Genomic DNA, 17,523 nt, shown 5'->3' on the forward strand with positions numbered 1-17,523 from the left:
TGCCCGTATGTACACTCCCACCAACAGTGTAGGAGGGTTCCAATTTCTCCACATCCTCACCAAAACTTGTTATTTCTTGTCTTTTGGATAGTGGCCATTCTGACTGGTGTAAGGTGATATCTCATTGTGGCTTTGATTTGTGTTTCCCTGATAATTAGTGATGTGGAGCATCTTTTCATGTACCTGTTGGCCATCTGTATGTCTTCTTTGGAAAAAATGCCTATTCGGGTCCTCTGCCCACTTTTTAATTGGATTACTTGTTTTTTTGGTTCTGAGTTGTATGAGTTCTTTATGTATTTTGAATAGTAGCCCCTTATCAGATATATCATTTGCAAATATATTCTCCCATACAGATTGTCTTTTTGTTTTGTTGATGGTTTCTGGGACCACAGAGTATTATAGTTAAAATTGCCTGGACCTTGGAAGCAAAACAACACATATTTAAATGATTGCCTTTTATATTTCACAGGAATTCTTGTTTTATTTTTTATCCATTTACTTAAAAATTAAGGGGTTTTTCCCTCATATTAAATTTTCCTGAAACACAAGATTAGTATCAATATGTGATCCAGTCACCTTCATGGTGAACCACTAATCTTCATTCTTATCAATTATTCCTTTGGCTAACACAGCCATTTTTAATGGAATAGGACTTAAATGGAAGAGCACTATGAAGATTGACTACTCCATTTCATAGGCTGCTATCTCTGTTGTAACACTAGCTCTATATGGTCTGAGTTCAAATTTAGAGAAAACTTAGTTGAATTTAGTAGCAGGATCATGTGAGCATTAAATACCCTTAAACAATTTAATAAAGGGTCGTGTTTAAATGTGTGTGTGTGTGTGTGTGTGTGTGTGTGTGTGTAGGGTGTTCCTTATAAGCAGACCTAGATTATAATTCCCATTGGTCTATTTTGGAAAGCAGTCCGATAAAAATACACAAAACAAGGCAAATACAGTTTGGCTTCAGTGTTTGACTCATTCCTCTTAGCAGTTACAGTGGAAATACTTATATAATAATAAAGAAGATTTAGAAGTTTATGGTATTGTAATGTACACAATTTTATTTTTTATTAATTTCATGTATTTGTTGTTCAAGTTTATATATATATTTTTAAACTTATTTAAAGGAAATTGTTCACTATACTCTAACTACCCTGATCATCTCCCCGTTTGTGCCTCCTCTTTTTGACATGCTGTTCCCTCTAATGAGACCACTATTGCTCCTTCTCTCCCTGAGGCTGACTCCAATCTAAGCCCGAAATTGCAGAGAGGCTTTTCCTGGCCACTATCTCCTAAACCAAATCAGTTTCTCCTGTTACAGTCTCTTAGTACAGTCTCTTTGTATCTGCTTCAAAACCTTTCTTATGATTTATAATCATACATCTGTTCATGTGATTATCCGCTTAGTGTCTTTCTGCCCTGCACATAGTAGGAAGAGCATGTCCATGACAAGAAAGGATAGTTTCTCCATTTTGTTCAGCACTATTTTTAACACCTAGTTTAGCTATAATACCTTATAAGAGCTTGACAAAAATGTGATGAATAAATGAATGAGTGAGTGAATATAACAGAAATTTCAGTGCCTTTCTCACTCTCTCTCAGTTCATGTCCTTAGCCTGCAAACAGAGCTACCTACATGTCCTAGATTATAATTCCCATTGGTCTATTTTGGAAAGCAGTCCGATAAAAATACACAAAACAAGGCAAATACAGTTTGGCTTCAGTGTTTGACTCATTCCTCTTAGCAGTTATAGTGGAAATACTTATATAATAATAAAGAAGATTTAGAAGTTTATGGTATTGTAATGTACACAATTTTATTTTTTATTAATTTCATGTATTTGTTGTTCAAGTTTATATATATATTTTTAAACTTATTTAAAGGAAATTGTTCACAGCCCTGCCCAGCAGAATGAGGCCTTTGGTTGGAGTATATTCATAACTGGAACCCTGCCCTTATTAGCCCCTCCTCAAAGGAGTGTCTGGCTGGTTTACTGCTGTAGATGATGGATCATGTGGAACCTATCTCTGACCACCTACCCATTTAAAGGAAATCACCTAGTTAACTTATACTCACTACACTGGGCTCCCTTCCAAAGCAGATCCCTGTTTGCACCTTTAATCTAGGTGGTTTACAAGATTTTTCTCTGCTGTACAAGTGCCACAGTGCAACAGGATTATCTCCCCCTCAGTCCCCACCCCACCTCCTTTCTCCAGCTCAGAGCTTCACTGCCAGCTGGTTCTTGCTTTCTTCCTGTCACTGCCATCTCATTTTATGGAGGTCACATGATATGCCTGTCAACCAAGCATGTTATGGTATTTTTCAAAAGAGCATATAACTATTTTACCTACTCTCAGATTCTCTGGCTGAAAATATGGGAGATATTAGCTGCCAAAGCCCTTGTCTGACCTGAGAACAATGAAATAAAGGCAGACAAACAGAAGTGTGTGTGCATGCATGTGTGTGTATGTAAATTCAAATGTAATGATAAAAGCCTTTCAGACAAAAAGATTAGATTCAGGACTTTTTTCACCCTTAATATAATAAACATATGACAATTTGCTCTCACATTAAAGCTATTAAACTAAATTCATAAACAAAATTTATTTTAAATCTACATGCTGCGATGCCAGAACAAGTAATATTTCATCCCAGATCCAGGCAACATGCCGGTATACTTTCATAAACTGAATAATGTGATTTTAAATGTCTTCTTTAAAACAGATTTTGAGTAGGTGTTCAAAAATCTGGATAATTCTTTTCATAACATTTCAATATTTGTGTGGCTTGTTTTAGTTATGAAGGATATACCTGCAAACATTTAGTTGTTGTTTTACTTCTGATAAGTACTCTTAGCCATTCGCATCAATTTGTGAAGGGATTTTTGGTGGAGCTCCTGGAGGAAGGAGGTAGAGACATTTTATTTTCAAAAACTTAACAAGTAAATAAACATCATGAAACAGACACTAGTCTAAGTAACTTACAATGTTTAAACTCATTTAATCCTCATAACAACCCTATGGGGAGACAGATGCACCCCTATGTTTATCGCAGCACTATTTACAATAGCCAAAGAATGGAAGCAACCTAAGTGTCCATCAGTAGATGAATGGATAAAGAAGAGGTGGTACATATACACAATAGAATATTATTCAACCATAAGAAGAAAACAAATCCTACCATTTGCAACAACATGGATGGAGCTGGAGGGTATTATGCTCAGTGAAATAAGCCAAGCGGAGAAAGACAAATACCAAATGATTTCACTCATCTGTGGAGTATAAGAACAAAAGAAAAACTGAAGGAACAAAACAGCAGAATCACAGAACCCAAGAATGGACTAATACTTACCAAAGGGAAAGAGACTGGGGAGAATGGGAGGGTAGGGAGGCATAAGGGTGGGGAAGAAGACAGGGGGTATTATGATTAGCATGTATAATGTGGGGGGTGGGGGAAAGGGGAGGGCTTTGCAACACAGAGAAGACAAGTAGTGATTCTACAACATCTTACTATGCTGATGGACAGTGACTGTAATGGGGTTTGTTGGGGGGACTTGGGGTAGGGGAGAGCCTAGTAGACATAATGTTCTTCATGTAATTGTAGCTTAATGATAACAAAATAAAAAAATAATTAAAAAAAAACAACCCTATGGGGAAGTGCTAGTGTTATCCCCATTTTACAGATTAGGAAGCTGAGGCACATGGATTAAGTAAGTAGTAAGTAGTAGGTCTGTGATTTGAAGATTGGTAGTGTGCCTTTTAGCACACTTTATTGCCCCTCAAAAAATAACATAATTTAGCAGAAACTCAATAATGCTAGTAGTATCAATCATGTGTAAGGCTCAGTCTAAGTGCTGTGAATATATAATATATATACAGTATATACATACACACACACATAAACTAATAATAATATGGCTATTGCTCCTTGAATAATAGCTAACATTTACCAATTGCCAAGTTCCTGTGCTGAGGACTTATATGCATTATCTCACTGAATCCTCAAATTGACTTAATGAGGTTACTACTATTATTATGTCTATTTTGCAGAATTGAAACACAGAGTTTACCTTACTTACAGTGACACACCTAAAAAGTAGCAGGCTTGAAATGAGAGGCTAAGCAGTCTGGCTCCAAATTCACGTTTTTAGATGAATAAAGCCATTTCTGTTCATAAGGATTTTAGCTGTATTAGAGAAGACAGAGCTATTATCACAAAGCTGAAAAATACCGTATATTGTTAGCATCTAAACATTTACAACTAAATTTTTCTTCAGTTATAAAGGCTGGTTTGTCTAGTAGCTGCCTGACTTCGCTGCATTGTTTCAGGAACAATGTAACTAAAATAAGAGGACAGTTAATTTTAGTGGCTAGAAAGCCACCTCTGAGCTAGCAGGTTTTTAACAACCACTTTCTCCACATTTTTACTTTACTCACCTAGACAGCAGCCATAATACGGTGTGGCATGATGTTTCTCCCCATCAGTCTGCATGCAGACATGTTAGATACCCATCCTGCATGTTACCGGATTTATATTCATATGTATTCTCTGATGCCTGTGAATGACTTGATTATTTCTAAAGCATTGATGCCTAATTCACAGTAGCACTGGTAAAGCCCTACATGGGAAGAGCCTGGACTGTGAAAAGTGTTTCCCACCGGGCTACCTCACTAGAGCAGTGAGTCGCCGAAGTACGGGCTGTCCTTGGCAAACAGCCCCTGGCAGCTGAGGCCTGGTGCAGAAATGATGGTCCTTTCTTTGATTTGTATGCGCAAAATAACACATAATGTCACAGACTTTCATTTTCACTTACGACCAGGTATTGCTTACTAGTAACCTACTAAATTCTTTTAGAAGTTTACAAATTGAGTGATCCTAAAATAATTAGTGGAATTTACTGAATATTGTAATTCACTGTTTTTCCAAGAAGCCTGATATCCATGCAGCCATCAATGCAGTCATGCTCTTATTGCACAGGTGCAAGTGTAGAATACTAGAAGCAAAGTCCAACAGAACCGAAAGGAGAAATTGACAAACTACAATTATAGTTGGAGATTTCAACACCCCTCTCTCAGTAATTGATAGAGCCACTAAACAAAAATTCAGCAAGGATATTGTTTTTTGGAAAATCACAAAAAGAAATTGATAAACATCTAGCAAGACTGACAAAGGGAAAAAGAAGAGAGAAGACTCATATTACCAATACCAGGAATGAAAGATGGTTTATCACTATAAACCCCATAGACAATAAAAGAATAATAAGGACGTAGTATGAACAACTCTGGCATATTAGTGTAATGGTTTAGATGAAATTGCGCAGTTCCTCAAAATCCGCACATTACCAAAACTCTCCCAAGATGAAGTAGATGATCTGAATAGTCCTGTATGTATTAAGGGAAAGTAATTCGTTAATAAACAACTTCTGAAAATTAAGTATAGAAATACTGAAAAAAGAAGCCAACTTACAGCATCAATACCTTTGTATTGGTTGAAAGTAGGAGTAATCCATTTGACTTTTATTTTGTCCTGTGGGGCTTTTAAAGTATTGGCAGCCTGTAAAGGATTTGATATGTAGGACATGTAACTTAATGGAATTCCTAAGAAACTGATCAAATTCATAAATTTTATTAATTATGGAAATATTGTTTAAATGTTTGAAAATGTTTCATAAAATTTTTAAGTTCAATAAATTTAGCATCATACAAACAAAATAAAGATTCACTAATATTCCCTCACTGTTGAAAGAGATTACTACTCATACTTTATAAAACTGATTATTGATAAACTGAAGCCAATCTTTTTGGTTTAATCTTTAAACAGATGTGGTCTTATACTGCTAATTCCTGGTTAGATAATGGCTTCCAGGAAGCAAAACACAAAAGCTGGCTTAATTAGTGAGGCATCATGCAAAACATGACACAGAAAGATTGAGTTAGGAATTTATTAAGTTGGAAGTTATTAAATTTAAATCTTATTACAAATTGCTTGTTGCCTTTGAAAAATAAAATGAAACATAAATTCTGATGAAAGGCCCTTGACTTGGTTGTTATGGTCAATAATGACAAACTGTATGGGGACATGCCTGCCTTGATCAGAGAGGTTAAGAAGCCCAAATCTCTTTCATGTCATAGACCTGTGTCTCCCAGCTTTATAGCCTAAAAAAACTTCCTCAGATTTTGTTGGCAATAGGCCTTTTTTGCTCCCATAATCACTCTACCCACATTACCTCACCACCATAACTCATTTAGTCAAGTTATCTCAAGTTTAATAAATCCCTAGGTAAAATTTTGCCCCTAAAACTCTAAAGCCTGTTCTGATTGAAGAACTGTAAGCTATCGAATTATATTTTTCACTCAACACCTAAAACATATAACCCCCTCTGACAGTTTCAGCACCTCCAATTCCACAAAACTAGGCGTAATGATTTGCTGTATATACTCAATTCCCATCCAAAGATTCCTCTTAATAAACTACATATCTGGGTCTCTTGGCCCACATCATCTTATATAAGAATGAAATTTAAGGCACACTTATTGACTACTGTTACATTCTAGTTTCTTGAAGATAACTACTCCAAGAACAATGCTAAATTATTTTCAGCCTTCATGGACTCTTCATTGGCTTTTGGCTCAGACAGCAACTGGCAATGGGCTAAAGTACATGAGCTCAACCTAGAGTCTCAGTTCTAAATTATATTGCTTAATCTCTTTCTTGACATCTTTACAAGTACCAGGCTATATACCAAGAAGAGGATCCTAATGGACTTGAATCTAGAACAATCTGAAATGTTGAGAAATAGATCGGTGTTTCAAGCTCTATTCTCTTATGCAAATGATTTTAGATTAACTAGATGCAAAATTTCCTGCCATAGGAAGCAAGGGAATAAATTATCTTCTCTTGTTTTCTTTTATTATAAACTTGGGGTCACCTCAAAAGACAGTGGTTCTTATACTGAACCACCTCCGGGTGAAAGGGCTCAACGTTAAAGAAGAAAATTATCTTTTCTGAAACTCAGATGGCCAAAAATAATATTGTAATTATAGAATGTGAGCTTTAAGTGGAGCTGAAGGAGTTGCAGGCCTGGCTACTGACACTACCAACAAGGCAAGCCGGCAGAAAAGTGACAATGTATGTGAGCTGTGGCAGTGACTGACCCCTTTTGCTGACCTGCAGAGCATAAGGGTTGCTGTTTCACTTGTAGTCTCCAAAATTCACACAAATTTATGTGTGACCCATGCTAACTAGAACCCTACAGGGAAGGGAATTCTGAGATTCATTGTTTCAGCTTCGCACAGCTGACACAGGAGGAAACTGCCACATTGAAGTCTCCTTTCCTGTGGGTACTGTAGGTGCCTACCGAGTCAAACCGGCTTTGAAAATTCTCTAGCGACAGTTTGTTTGAGGATCAGTGGTAAAGTGAAAAATTCTAAATGATCATAAATCTGGAGTGGACCCAAGGTGCAGCCTACCTCTTTGGAGGTGTCATATCTACAGTCTGTTTATTTAATTTCCAAAAGCATACATTGGAAAGTATAACTTCAGATTGTCTTTTATCTATTTTCAATCAAGAGTTTGACTAACATAAGCAATAATTAGGATAAAATGTCTAATTTACTGACAGAGGTTTCTACTTAATAAAACACATTAGACAATTTTTTAAAGAATTTCTTTGCATAGTCTGTTTGAGGAGGAGTACAAGAAAGCTTTATACCTAGATCAGGTTATGTTAGCCAATTGTTAAATCTCTTTCACTTAGTTGCATTCTAGGGTCATGTCCTTAATTTGATCAGACAGCTGCTACAAGAAACAGACTTATGAAACCCACTTCTATGTTTGCTATTGAAATATTTTTGTGGGTATTGTATTTTCTACTCCTTTGTGCTCCCCGTATATACATTTACATTTGGGTAAAATCTTTGGCTTCCCGTGATGGCAAAGTATATAAATTATCTGATACAGTGTCTGGCACTAAGATAGTACACAAACATTCTTAGTATCCTTCCTCCAACCATACTACCAAAATGTCCGCCTCATGGGGCTGAGAACAAGCCAAACCTAATCTAGGTACATTTCAGGCAACCGGTTCTGAAGAAGTGGCAGCAAACATCAGGCCCCGCAGAAATCTAATTTTTCATAACTGAGCTTGTATAAATTGCTTCCTTTCTCTTACTTAGTTTTCTCATTTACAAAATGAGCATATCACTGCAGAGAGGACTATGGAAATGCCATCTAAACTGACAGCATAATGATGATTTGATTCGTGCTCAAACAGAATTTTTTAAAAAAGATCTTCCCATCAAGTTATTTTTTCTCTTCTGTTAGATAAAACCAGTTTTGCTTTTTGAATCTTAAAATCATGTCCTATTAGATGGTTCAGGATGGAAAAGAAGGAAGAGTATGATTTATCTTTCTCATTTATTTTATTATAAATTAAATTGCATCTACTAATTTTTAAGACTTTCTAAATTTAACTTTAATTTTGTCCAGTATTCTCTTGGAAAGATTTTCTATTAAGAAAAAAATCTCCAGATCAAGAAAACTGCAGCACAACTAGCAGATGTAGAAACATATGAAGTGGTTGTCTTGGAGAGCTTTTCTATTCTATCAGAGCAAAAATCTCAGAATAAGAGCTTGATATAAATATACTCTTAGTCATAAAAGTAATTAGCTGAAAGCTAGCATTCTTGGAACAAATCACACTGACATGCTAAGAATTCCATGATGAGAAAACATGCACACTCTATCAGACCAACAAACATAAAAATAAAAATAACCGAGACAAGCTGTTTAGTTTCAGATTCTTTTAAATAAAACCAGTAAGTCAATAGCCAAAAAAATTTTTTTTCAATGATTATGATTCCATCATACCATTGGTGGCAGAATTATGCCATATTTAGTGACTTCATTTGAGATTCTTAGGTTTCATGCATTCTTCATTTGGGGGTTTTTTATGTTATTTGTTTTTCTGTTTTCTTGTATATATAATTTATTTCCTTGTCATTGAGTAGCCTTCAGGAGCCAAATCTGCCTCTCTCAATTTTTTCTGACCATAAATGTTTCTTTGTCCCAAAAAATGGGCAAGTCTACCCTATTTCTCTGACACCAGATGTCAACAGTTTGTCAAACAGAAGTGTCATGGCATGGGATACTTAGTTCTGTTTTTCACCTATTTGAACTTTCTGCCTTGGTCTCATGTGCAAACTCTATGTTAATTGTACACATTAATCAAGCACCCAAAAATAGCTGTATCTAATATGGGTGATGATTAATTATTTCCATACATAGTGGAGGTTAAGCATAAACTAAGTGCCTTTCGATGAATAATCTAGCATTAACTGTTAAGACTTACAGTGATTACAGGTGATTACAGATAATTCCTAAAACATCAATAATTGGATGTGCATTGGTGACTAGCCATTTTCCCCTTCATTTTAAAGTCGGGATTGTGTACAGTTAGTGTTCTATGAAATATTCTAAGAACATCTGGTCCAAATCCCTGATCTTGCAGATGAGGATATTGAGGTCAAGAATAGTTCAGTGTCTTGACCACTGTCACAGAGCTGGAATATGGTCTGAAATATAGGAGGCTAGAAGTCAGGTCTCTTGATTCCTACCACAGTTCTGCTCCACTGGTACCATGCATTCCATTCTTGCTGAAACATAAACTCCTGCTGGTGTGTTGAGAATAAACTGGAGGTGCTGGTGGCAAGTGTAGAAGCAGGGAGACAAACTAGGATCTTGTCAATTCAAATGAGAGATAGTGGCTTAGCCCTGGGTGCTAAAGTGGAAGTGGTGAGAAGGGACTGTACTCTGGAGATGTTTTGGAGAAAGGGTGGACAATATGCAATAACAGATTACATATGAGATGTCATTCATACCCTTTGTGTCCCACATGCATAGGTGGTCAGTGACTGTTCTGAGGTACACTTTCAACAGATAATTGTATGTCAGGTCCTGTGTTGAGCTCTGAGTATAGAGTGGAGAGCTAAGTAGATGGTTTCTGACTTTGTAGAAACTAATACAGTACTTAAAAACCACATCTTGAGAAAGTGAACCAAGTAATTTTAAGGCATTGCATAATAATTAGCAGTGTATCAGGTGAAAAATTGCATAACATGATGAATCAGCTCCAAGAGAAATCTCCTGTGTAAAGAACTAGTGGAGAGGCAGGCTTGCCTTATTTGGATCACTGATTTCCTCATCAGTATTGACATAGGGTTTTTTAATTGCACTGAGTTCAATTAACATTGTTAATAGGTTTGAATAAAATGTGATTGCAGTCCCATCCTTGTCTAACTTGGCTGAGCCTTATTACCTTTCTGTACCTTAGTTTCTATCTCATTTGCAAAATTAAAATGTTAACATGAGCCTTCTTCTCATGAAGATATTATAATTAATGGTTGCCAAAAAAACTGTAAATCTTTTTTTAACCCACAGAGCAATATAACTTGCTAATTAAAATAAAATTGACAAAAGCATGAAAATTAGAGATTGATAAGATGATCCTAGTTTGAATTGTCTCCATTAATGTAAGTGTTATCCTTAATATCTTTCTGTTTTATAAAACCTTTTCTTCCCACATAGCAATGTACTTACCTCCCACCGTGGGAGGTTTTCATAAATGGTTGTCTTCATGTCAGAGGCAATTTTTCTTTCCTCTCCTATTATTGCTATGACTACAGAATATTTGCATGGAGTGGTTAGGAGAACAGGTTTGGGGATTGACAGACCTAGGTTTGAATTTTGACTCTGCCACTGCTTTTGTGGTCCTTAGCAGGTTGTTGACACATTCTGTGTCTCAGTTGTCTCTTCTTTAAAATGGAGTTAATGGTAACCACTTTACAGATCTATTGTAAGGGTTAAAGTTGGTAACTGATATAAAGCTCCTAATACTGTGCCTGATGCACAGAAGCCCTCAGTTAATGGTAATATTTACAATCCAAGAATGACAGTTCCTGTTTCCCCGAGGGTGGTGATTCTTGTTACTCTTCTCAATTACCACTTATCATTCCTCCTCGTCCTACCTTGCCACCCCATAGGAAAAAAGGACACCTAACAGGATCTTGTATAAGATTCCATCACCTCCTTCCTTCAGAATTTGTTATGCATGATGCTCTTTTGATGAAACAGTGACTCTGCCCAACCTAATGAGTTTCAGTGACCTTTTTGTTCTTATTTGATGCTAATTTATTAGCATTCTTATTATTTTTAAAAGCACACTTATTTTTAAGTTCATGTGGAGCCATTTTCAATAAATATATAGGTAGATTAATTAATTTTATTGAAAGAATCCAGAGCATCCTCAACCCCAGTGTACTCAAGGGCCTGGTGTGTGGGCAGCACCTCTTCTTCACCCTGTGCAGCTCAAAGTTTCCCTCATGCACCAGAATGGGCAAGGCCTCCACCAACAGCAAACTTATTTAATTCTATGCTGTTATTTCTTCTAAATGGGAGATTCTTCATTTGATATTTAGTCCTATTAGCCTCTTACCCCACTTGTCCATATTTACATTTTTTTCTGCCAACATACAAAGTAAAGGAAAATAACTTTTCTTTGTGAAATATTTAAATCTCAAAGGCTTTTGTTTATTAAAAAATTAAATATGTGAGAGTAGCTATCATTTATCCAAAGTGTTTCAAAATGCCAAGCACATTCTTTTCTCAGGTATAAGAAATAAGCTAGGTTTGCCTAGTCACTAAAGAAATCATAGAACTTTGCAGAAAATTACAGTAAGAGGAAGTTGCTATATTACAACAAGAGAGTATTCTGATTGCAAATTTTTCCATAAGTGTTGTAATTTGCAATTTAAGAAGAACTTAATAGTAGCTGAGCTTTAAAATGTAGCACAGAAACTCATTTTCTTCCACAATTAAAACAAGTGCTTCTGAAAGTTTCAGTATAAGAATGACCCATATTACCCTCCCCCACACTTCTTCATCCAGAAAAGGGGGAAATGGAGTTTGAACAGAACATCTGGGAACAAAATGAAAGACAAATGATCTTTTCAGGCAAATGCCTGAAAAAGGGATCTTTTATAGCCAAATAGAATATGATTGCATGCATCACCATGGTTAAGAAGAGGATCAGCAATACTTTCATAATGGCCTTTTATTTTAGCACATTCTATTTTTGTGGATAGAATTATGATTTCAACACATCCATTCATAATTCATCATATGATTATTTGCATAAATATGTTTTAACACACATTTAATGTACTTTTGCCAGCCACATCTTGAATTTAAACTGTTAAGTGCTCTAAGACAATCTCAGTGCAAGTAATGTTAAAGGAGATTAGATAAAAAGGAATGTTATCTTATCTACCAAAAGAAACAACCTACTAAAGAACAGAACTTTCAGTAATATACTATACATGGATTACTGGAGAAAAGGCACCAGGCTTGTTTATTTCCCATTAAAGGTTAAAGTCATCAACTAATTAAAACTACATCCTATGCTCTTCGCTGATGGTTTGCTCAACTTTCATTCACTCAACCAGTATTTATTGCAATATCTGGGCAAAGAATATTTCAAACAAAGGGAACAGCAAGGGTAAAGATCCTAATATAGGACTCTACTTAGCGTGATCTAGGAACAGCATGTGTAGCTGGAGTAAAGGTAGTAATGATAGGGACAGGAAGCAAAGGTAATGGGGGTCAGGTCATACAGGGCCGTCAAAGTCATTGGAAGGATTTGAGCATTTATTCAGAATGAGATGAGAAGCCATTGGAGAATTTTATGTTAAGGAATGGCATGATTCAAATCATATTTTAATAGGATCACTCTGGCTCTTATGTTAAAAACAGAGGGTGTAAGAGCTGAAGCAGAGATGACAGTGAGGAGATTTTTCAGTAATCTGGTGAGAGATGGTGGCTTACACCAAAGTGCTAGGAGTAATGGTAGTAAGAAAAAGTCATGTAAACATATTTTGAAGACAGAGCTGATACAGCTTGCTGGTGGATTGACCATGGAATGTAAGATGAAGAAAAGAGTTAAGGTTGACTCCAAGATTCTGGATGTGAGCCACTGTCAGGGGAAATGGAATTGCCATTTACTAAGGTATAGAAAACTTGGAGAGGAATATATTTGATTGACAGGTGATGGATAGCCTGAGTTCAGTTTTGGATACATTAAATCTGTTGAGTTAGGTAGCCTGCAGCTCAGCTGAGAAGTCCTGGCTGGTGATACGAACTCATAAGTTGCTACAGATCAGACTTTGTTGTAGACAGTCTTAGGAAGAAAGTTCAAAGAACTTTCACCCAGATGATCACTACAATAAATAGTAAATCCTAGTGAGGTCATTAGAAAGATTGTATTGAATGGTGATTTAGAAAATAAAGTAAAATACATTTGTTAAGGGAATTAACCTTCACAAATGCTTACAAAAGGAATCAATTTTGGATGGTCAGTAAGCATTATGAGCTTATGTTTTAAATTCACACACAGATACAGACACCTGCCCTACCCCAAACACATAAAAAAATATGGTCATGTCAAAAACAAGATCTAATCTCCAAGGGCCAGAAGAAACAACAAAATTGCTCAATGATAACTGAACTAAAGCCACATACCTGAGAGGCTGTGAGTCCAGAAAGAGGTAGAGATAGCTGTGAGTCTAATAGGTATCAGAGAACAAATAGACTGCAGCTATGTCAGGAAACTGAAGATTAACTCATTGGATAAAACCAACTGGGAAGGCAAGCAGAACTTCTTCACCCACGAGTAAGGAGGCTGAATAAATAGAATCACTGACCAAAGCCATGACATGTATGCTGATTCTTTCCTTACTACTTGAAAATTACAGAAAATCCAGGAAAACCCTTTAAATAAATTTTGAAATAATAACAGGATGATTAAGAACAGTGAATATTCAAAACAGCCAGTGCCAACTAGACATGCTGGATGTATAAAATAGAGTCAGTGAAATAAACACTCTATAGACAGACTAAACTTTAGAATGGATGCATTCAAAGAGTCAAATAGGAAATTGGAAGACAGCAGAGTGAATTCACTGAAAAACATTGCAAAAATATGAAAGATAAAAAGTATGAAGGATACATGGATAATAAACTGAGAGGTACCAACATATGTCTAGAGAAAAAAAAGTGACCAGTAAAGACTATTTGAAGAGATTATGCCTGAGAATTTTCAGAATTAAAGAAATAACACCTTCAAGTACAATGTGAAATAGGATTAATTAAAATAAATTCTGCAATTGCAGAGTATCAGGGATAAAGAGAAAAACATTTTAAAAGCTACAGAGAGACTAAATACAAATTATAGTAAATCACAAAGTTTCTACAGATGACTTAAGAGCAACAACAGATGCCAAAAGAAAAGAAAGTCATATATTAAAATTGCTGAGGGAAAATTATCTTTAACTCAGAATTCTATACCCAGCTACATTGTTATTCAGGAATGAAGGATTATTATATCTTTCTAAAAATTTTAAAGTTTGCTACTCACAGATTGTTACGAAAGAACTTCTAAAGGATATACTTACTTGAACATGAACCTGTAAGAAGGGTGATCTGAAGCTTTAAGAAAAACACAGAAAGAAAATATATTACAAATTTTCACTTTTGTGAGAAAAACAATCATCATGAAAGCAAAGATTCCAGACCTCTTTTTTTTTATTTAGTTGTAGCACTTTATATCATATCTTATGTGTTATCCATTATAGTCATATATGTTTGTTCTTAATATCTTGCTCTCATTAAGTTTTCCATGATATTATTAGAAACTGAAAAAAATGATACCAATTAAATATCTGTCACTCAGGATTAATAATTCCATCAATTCTACTGCAAAAAAAAAAGACTACACTGGATTATAAAATTATACCTCAGGGGTGCTTAATCACACTGTTACTGATGACATGAGGAAACCTTCACTGCTAGGAGCTTCTTTATGTATATGAATAATGAACAATTTCTAATATAAGTTTGTAAGGAGTCTTTCAAATATGAGGCTGTTTCACAGGTCCCCAAGGTCACCCACACGTTTGACGAGTAACTAGGACTCATTACATTCAACATATAGTTCTACCCACAGCTAAGATTTATTACAGTGACACAGCAAGAATATACAGCCAGATCAGTAAGGTAAAAAGACACCATGGAACCTGGAAAAATCCATGTGTAAGCTTCCTGTGCTGTCCTTCTCCTGACAGATTATGCAGAGTGCACTGTTAACCCAGCAGCAAAAATGCAGTCACAAAAAAGCAGTCACATGAGTGTTGTGCCTGTGTGCAGGGAAGCCCATTAAAGACTCAGCACCCAAGAATTTTATTGGATTGGTCACATAGGCACCCTCTGCCTAGTAAATACAAAAATTCTAGACTCCCAAAAGGAAAGCATGTGTGTAGTCCTCATGTGGACAAAACAGTCCTATTGCTCAAGAAGGAAGCTTCATGTCAATAGAGGGAACTGTTTACCAGCCAAGGTCCCAGATGCCCATTGAGGGCCAACCTTGCAAGCAAGCTTTTCTAAGATAGCAGCCTTGGGATTGCTGTTAACTCTTTTCTGCAGAGACCCATTTCCTTAACTGTAGTTTTCACTGTTTTTCCTATTATTTTCAAAAGCATATAATTCAGTTAACTCTTTTACATTAGAAAACATCACATTGCTTGGAAAAATAATGAAACCTCTCAAGAGAATTTCACTGTAATATTTACAATATTTACAAAGACCTCTATGGCTTTGCTTCTCTGAATGATGGATAAATTTGTATTGTGTGCCTAAGAGTTCTTAGGTTTAAACAATACATAAACTGATTATGCTCTATAATCATGATTGGTCTGAGAATATATTTACAGAAAAAGAAAAGATAATCTTATTTTAAAAAGAAAACCTGGGAAGCTTAAAATAACATTTTGTAGATTTTAAAGTAGATCTCTTGGTTCTAAGGAATAGCATGCAAAAAGCATAAGAGATATATTACGTAATTCAGTTGTTTCAAGCTGTCTGTTATCCATGTAACTTCCTATAAACAAACCACCCCCATCTTTGTCATTTTTAAAAATAATGAGCTGTAGAATTATGATGATTACTTGTAGTAACACAAAAGGAAAAAAAACCAATCAGTAATTTTACAGCCAAACAATTTAGGGAAAATAACTATGTAAATTAACTATAGTTAAGGACACTAGCCTGAGTTATTGTTTTGTAGCAAAGTGCACTCTAGAAAATCAACACAACATAATGGGTTTTCTCATTTATGCTTTCTCTCCAAAACTGATTGCAAATTTCTGTAGTCATGGATCCTTGCAAAGTTTTACACACACACACACACACACACACACACACACACACACACACACACACTCACTCACTCACTCACACACATACTCCACATATATACTTCTATTGTTTTGACACTCGAGTGGCTATTTCTGGATTATACTATATGTCAGCAAATTATCTGATGTTTATCTTTAGTACTGGTATCCATCCATAATACAATATTCATGAGAATTATGTAAACCATATACAAAATAAGAAAATTATTATATAGGTAGAATGTTATTTTACAATCAAAGATACTAAATAATGTATGTCACAGAATATAAATGTATTATATAAAACCAAGACCAGCAAATTTTATGTAAACAAAATCCAGTTGCCTCTTACATACATACCTTTGTAAAGATAAAGAAGAATCTGTTACTTAAAATTCATTTTTAAGGATTATCTGTAAATTAAAATTCCACATGCTATCTCTGTACCCTGTTAGCTAGCTAATCATATGAACATAATGAACCTTTTAATACCAGTAAGGAATCTAACTTAGTAGACTGTCTGACTGGAACCAGAGATTTGTACTCATTAATTGAGAGATAGACCAGTGAATACAGTTGTGGGGTTTTTTATTAAGACATTAAGCTGTTCTGGTGGTTAGCACAGAGTAGACAGATGGGCAAATTTAACTGGAATGGTTGCTCAAGGGAATGACTACAGTGATGTCCCCTGGAAACCAAGAGGAAGACAAGAAAGACACAAAAGGTGGTAAGGCCAATGAATGGGGTGCTTCAATGGCCATTTCCTAAAAATCACTGGGTTGGGAGTATTTGTGTGAAATGTAGATAATAAAGGCAATGGTTGGAGTATGCTTAAGATAACAAACATAGTAATGAGCGTGGGTAGCTGGGGAGTAGAGAGGTAAGGATGACTGGAGATGAGGAACTGAGGAGCCAGGGGACTGCCATCATCTGCATGAAGATTATTTACCCACAGCAGTGACAGAACTGGGTGCAAGGCGGAAATATTGAGTTAAGTGCTGAAGTGCTGAAATATTTAGTTGCTGAGGGGGAGTACGTAGGAGATCAATGGAGTGATGGTGGCTTATGGAATAGCATGAACTTCAAAGGAACAAGTGATAGTCATATTTGCCTGACCTACTTCATAAGATTTTGTGAGAACCAAATGAAATATTGCATGAGAAAGCACAGTAAGTCCCTGAAAAAAGGCACAAAGAAGTAGTATGTATATATAAGAGCCCTGAGTTTCTACGGCTTTGT

The 17,523-nt window shown here is 35.7% G+C and overlaps 1 protein-coding gene across 5 annotated transcripts in view; it reads left to right on the plus strand.

The window, feature by feature from the left end:
- CNKSR2 (connector enhancer of kinase suppressor of Ras 2) overlaps positions 1 to 17,523 on the plus strand; it is a 250,220-nt gene that overhangs the window by 176,974 nt on the left and 55,723 nt on the right. The window lies entirely within an intron of this gene.

The sequence above is a fragment of the Manis javanica genome, chromosome X, assembly GCF_040802235.1.
Source record: "Manis javanica isolate MJ-LG chromosome X, MJ_LKY, whole genome shotgun sequence".
Lineage (NCBI taxonomy): Eukaryota > Metazoa > Chordata > Mammalia > Pholidota > Manidae > Manis > Manis javanica.